The sequence below is a fragment of the Eretmochelys imbricata genome, chromosome 12 (assembly GCF_965152235.1).
Source record: "Eretmochelys imbricata isolate rEreImb1 chromosome 12, rEreImb1.hap1, whole genome shotgun sequence".
In the NCBI taxonomy this organism is placed as follows: Eukaryota; Metazoa; Chordata; order Testudines; family Cheloniidae; genus Eretmochelys; species Eretmochelys imbricata.
Window position 1 is genome coordinate 5,752,104 of NC_135583.1, and position 6,000 is coordinate 5,758,103.

The window sequence follows — 6,000 nt, forward strand, 5'->3', positions numbered from 1 at the left end:
TATATATGAGTCAAGAGTGTGCCGTTGTTGCCAAGAAGGCCAATGGCATTTTGGGATGTATAAGGAGGGGCATTGCCAGCAGATTGAGGGACGTAATCATTCCCCTCTGTTCGACATTGGTGAGGCCTCATCTGGAGTACTGAGTCCAGTTTTGGGCCCCACACTACAAGAAGGATGTGGAAAAATTGGAAAACGTCCAACAGAAGGCAACAAAAATGATCAGGGAACTGGAACACATGAGTTATGAGAAAAGGCTGAGGGAACTGGGATTGTTTAGTCTGCGGAAGAGAAGAATGAGGGGGGATTTGATAGCTGCTTTCAACTACCTGAAAGGGGATTCCAAAGAGCATGGCTCTAGACTGTTCTCAGTGGTAGCTGATGACAGAACAAGGAGTAATGGTCTCAAGTTGCAGTGGGGGAGGTTTAGGTTGGATATTAGGAAAAGCTTTTTCACTCGGAGGGTGGTGAAACACTGGAATGCGTTACCTAGGGAGGTGGTAGAATCTCCTTCCTTAGAGGTTTTTAAGATCAGGCTTGACAAAGCCCTGGCTGGGATGATTTAGTTGGGGATTGGTCCTGCTTTGAGCAGGGGGTTGGACTAGATGACCTCCTGAGGTCCCTTCCAACCCTGATATTCTGTGATTCTATGATTCTCCCTGTGCACAGACAGGTCCCTATAGCCTCAGGGTATGGTGTATGGAAAATTTTGTTAGAATTCTGCTCTATCACTTTAAATTCTCTGGGGTTTTGTAGGTCCTGCTTGCAGGTGGAGGACTCTGTAGGGCAGCATGCAACCTGGGCCAGACACCCTAGAGTGAGGAGGGTTGAGTTGTGCCTCTACCTGCCTTAGGGAGCAGCCTGCTTCATCTCTCTCTGGTTTTGAATTATTGGGTGTTATCATTTTGGATTCTACGAACTAAAGTTATGTTACGTTGCAACCTTCCCACAAGAGTATTTATGTTTTTATCTAAGGGGTGTGTGTGCGTGTGTGCACGCTGTGAAACATGACACAGGGAAGGTGCACAGAGCTAAGAGCCCAGCGACCATGAGTTTAAGTCATCTCTTCAGCTGTTACTGTCTCTGGGTAGGTCACATCCCTTAATATTATGGAAAGCTTATGATCTCCCTATTCGGCAGACATGTATCAGCCTCTCTCCCCCTCCCCAATTTTACACACACTGTAAGATGAAGTCAGTTGGGAAGAGACCCCCGATCTCTAATATTGCAAGCATAAGTATAATCCACCCCGCAGAGCTGCCTGTACTTGGCCAACCTATTATTAATTGCTGCTCTAACTCCTCAACAACACTCCCCTCCCAGCGCAGGGAACAGAACAAAGGATTTTGGATACCGAAGGTTCTACTGTTGCTGGCTAGCAAATAGTGGTGTGATTCACTCGTCAAGTGTGTGTTACAGCCGTCTTGTGAAATTGGTCCACATAGAGGATAACAGCCTACTTCTGTTAGGAGCTGCTCTTTTAGCTCCTGTAGTAGGGGACTGTGCTGTGGATCTGAGAGGCTTAAGTTCAAACCTTCACGCTGATCCACGTGGGAAGATGGAGTCTGCACTCCTGCAGCTCAAGTCTGTCTTACTGTATACGTGCATGGAAGCCGAACTAAGGTTGCGTGGGTAGCATTAAGTCTGGCGTTTTCTAATGCCCCAGTGCTTGACTTTGCACCCTTAATGTTCTTTTCAGGTCTTTTTGGGCGTGCGCTAGCTAGCTAGCTATGAGCCCTCTCCTATGCTAGCACATTCTGGCGATCCAGCTGCCTCAGTGCCTTGCTATTGGGGTACAGAGCCCATTCCCTGGCGCTCACCCCTTTGAATCCAGCCATGCTCAGTAGAAACTAAAACTTGCTCCCAGCTAGTGGATATTTTAATGTCCTCTTCCCATCTGAAGACACACCTGCACTGGGGGAGTAAAAGCCACTAGATCCCAAGTGGATCTGGTTACCCTCTGAGATAAAACTCCAGCCCCCTGGGAATGGCCCAAACAGACTGTTTGCCTACAAGAGAAGCAAAGCTAAAAAGTGACTGAAAGCCCAGTGGGTACCCTCACAGCCACTAAGATACCTGTCTGTCTGTGGGGGGCATTTCCTCTCTGCTACAGCATCCCACTGCAGGGGGAAAAGCACATGCAGCCCATTGCCTGGAGCCACTAGGGGCTAGAGCAACAAAGGGACTTAGGTGCCTAAGTCCAAAATGTGGATCTTCAAAACCCCGTTCAGCTGCCACCAAACCCCGCCGGTTTCTAAATCCCTGCTGGCAAAGTCCCCTAGGAAGCTGCTTTTCTGCCAGTGCCCATTTACAAAGCTGCCTCATTCCTGACCCAGCTCAGCACCCTGGCTCACACCTAAGCCCTGGCAGGATTCTCAAACAAGGTGTTCCTCTGCCTCCCTCACCCACAGGGCCTGATCCAGTAGGTGGGTGCTCAGAGCACACCTAGCCCACCCCCCATCTATACCCAGGGTCGGATTTCCAAGTAGGCACTGTAGGCATGTGCCTAGAGGCGCTGGTGTTCTAGGGGTACCTAAAAGTTACAGAAAACATGACGGTCAGGTGTGGGCGGGGACACTGAAGATGCTGTGCCTAGGGGGGTGTAAGGTGTAAATCTGGCCCTGTTTATACCTCGTAGGAAGGGCACGCTCTCAAGCTATAGGAAACCCAGGTTCTAATCCCCACTCTGCTTGCTGTGGAGCAGGGCTATGAACCCAGCTCTCTCACCGCCCAGCTGAGTGCCCCGACCACCAGGCTAGGGTACGTTGCCCTCTCAAGCCCTGACACTGAAGCTGTTCCACTTTGTTTGAAAAATCATTGGGCCAGAGAGTGGGGGAATGACTCCATAGTTCAGCTGTACCTCCCATGCAGGTAGGAATTTAAAGACGCAGCACCCAAAAGACAAAAGGCGAGATTACATAAAGTCTCAGCTCTTGGGGACAGAAACTGTTTCCTATGTGTGTTTGCACAGCGGCTTGCACAAGAGGGGGGTGATCCTGGTGGAGGCCTCTAGGCGCAACCATAATACAGATGAATAATAATCCTACTCACACAGCACAGGGCTCTAGGATTTTATACATTGGCTTATGACATTGTCTTTTGCGGCACTTGGCATGTATTTCTCTCCATCATGTTCCGTGACAGGCACTCATGACTTAGTGGAACATAATGGTGTTTTCGCTCTGATTTTTAATTCCCTCGGTTACTATAGTTCTCTGTGCACTAAACCATCCCGTCGATTTAGTTTCCCGTCAAGTCTGTAGCTAGCCTGCTTTGAGCAGGGGGTGGGACTAGACGACCTCCTGAGGTCCCTTCCAACCCTGATAGTCTATGCTTCTATGATCCTTATATTAGCACGAAAGAGGGAGGCAAAGCGCACAACAGCTAATCAGCCATTTTCTCTGCATTTCAGAAAGACCCTTTTCTAGCGAAGCTCTTTCCAAATCTCATTCCAACCTAGTGAAAACGCCCTCTTCACCCTGGCAGCGAGGCCTGTTTCCACAAAAGCCCAGTCAGTCGGAGTGCTTCCGTGTGTCCATGCCCAGCCGGGGGCAACCTATGGCCTCGTTTTCACAAGGGCTCAGCATGCAACACTACAGCCGACAGCTACAGTCCACTGAGGCCTGGGGAGCTGTCAAATCGCCCTCCACAAAGCAGGGAGTGCTGGAGAGTGGTCTCGTCAACACCTTATCAACAAGCTGCCTCAGTCGAAGGGTCCTTCCAATCCAAAACCCAGTGACAAATGGACAAAGCCTCAGCTTCAAAGAGACCATTCCCTCGGCAAGGCCTAACAATCACTTCTTTAAGAGAAGCTGGCGTCATGCCCTCCCTCAGCCAAGTGCTGACAGCCCGCTCCAGGAATGGCCCCAGGCAAGGGGTACAGGGATATAATTCACAAATCAGAGCCTTCACATCTCAGCCCCCACTCAGCATCTGATCACATACACCAGCTCAGCCCAGGGCCAAGCAATTAGAGCCACAAACAGCTTTGAAAATTCTTCACTCTCAGGAACGCTGGACTCTGGTAGCTGGTGCAAACAATCTGGATCCCCGGAGCACTAGCCACCTGCGACAGTTCAGCGGATTGGGGCTTTGCAGATGTTTCTGTGGAGGCAAAGAAAGGAGCACAGCTAAGTCAATACTAAGGAACGGACCCAGTGGCGTAGCCAGGTGGAAAAAACAGGGGGAGCGGAGATTAAAAAAAGGCACCACCCCATGGTACTCACCCGGCGGTGCTCCGGGTCTTCAGCAGCACTTCGGAGTTGCGTCCTTGACTCGCTCCGGTCTTCGGCACTGAAGGACAATCCCCTCTGCCCCCCCGCCACGACAATGCCGCCAAATACTGGAGCGAGGGTCTGTAGGGTGAAAGAGATCGGAAGATCTTAGACCTGGTCTACACTAGGAGTTGAGGTCAAATTTAGCAGCGTTAAATCGATTTAACCCTGCACCCGTCCACATGACGAAGCCCTTTTTTTTTGACTTAAAGGGCTCTTAAAATCGATTTCCTTACTCCACCCCCGACAAGGGGATTAGCGCTGAAATCAGCCTTGCCGGATCGAATCTGGGGGCATGTGGATGCAATTCGACAGTATTGGCCTCCAGGAGCTATCCCAGAGTGCTCCATTGTGACCACTCTGGACAGCACTCTCAACTCAGATGCACTGGCCAGGTAGACAGGAGAAGGCACACAAACTTTTGAATCTAATTTCTTGTTTAGCAAGCATGGCGAGCTGCAGGTGAGTGCAGAGCTCATCAGCAGAGATGACCATGATGGAGTCCCAAAATCACAAAAGAGCTCCAGCATGGACCGAACGGGAGGTACGGGATCTGATCGCTGTCTGGGGAGAGGAATCCGTGCTATCAGAACTCCGTTCCAGTTTTTGAAATGCCAAAACATTTGTAAAAATCTCCCAGGGCATGAAGGACAGAGGCCATAACAGGGACCCGAGGCAATGCCGTGTGAAACTTAAGGAGCTGAGGCAAGCCTGCCAGAAAACCAGAGAGGCGAACGGCCGCTCCGGGTTAGAGGCCCAAACATGCCGCTTCTATGATGAGCTGCATGCCATTTTAGGGGGTTCAGCCACCACTACCCCAGCCGTGTTGTTTGACTCCATCAATGGAGTGGGAGGCAACACGGAAGCAGGTTTTGGGAACGAGGAAGATGAGGAGGAGGAGGTTGAAGATAACTCACAGCAAGCAAGTGGAGAAACCAGTTTTCCCAACAGCCAGGGACTGTTTCTTGCCCTGGACCTGGGGCCAGTACCCCCCGAACCCACCGAAGGCTGCCTCCCAGACCCGCCAGGTGGAGAAGGGACCTCTGGTGAGTGTACCTTTTTAAATAGTATACATGGTTTAAAAGCAAGCATGTGAAAGGATTAATTTGCCCTGGCATTCACGGCCAGTACAGCTACTGGAAAAGTCTGTTAATGTGTCTGGGGATGGAGAGGAAATCCTGCAGGGACATCTCCATGAAGCTCTCCTGGAGGTACTCCCAAAGCCTTTGCAAAAGGTTTCTGGGGAGGGCAGCCTTATTCCACCCACCATGATAGGACACTTTACCACGCCAGGCCAGTAGCACATACTCGGGAATCATTGTAGAACAAAGCATTGCAGTGTATGTTTGCTGGCATTCAAACAACATCCGTTCTTTATCTCTCTGTGTTATCCTCAGGAGAGTGATATCATTCATGGTCACCTGGTGGAAATAGGGGGCTTTTCTTAAGGGGACATTCAGAGGTGCCCGTTCCTGCTGGGCTATTTGCCTGTGGCTGAACAGAAATGTTCCCCGCTGTTAGCCATGGGGGGCGGGAGGGGGGAGGGGCTAGCCACGCGGCGGGGGGAGGCAAAATGAGACCTAGAAACGAAAGCACATGTGCTGTGTATGTAATGTTAACAGCAAGGTTTACCGTGAAAGAGTGTAGCCATTGTTCTGTAAAATGTGTCTTTTTAAATACCGCTGTCCCTTTTTTTTTCCTCCACCAGCTGCATGTGTTTCAATGATCA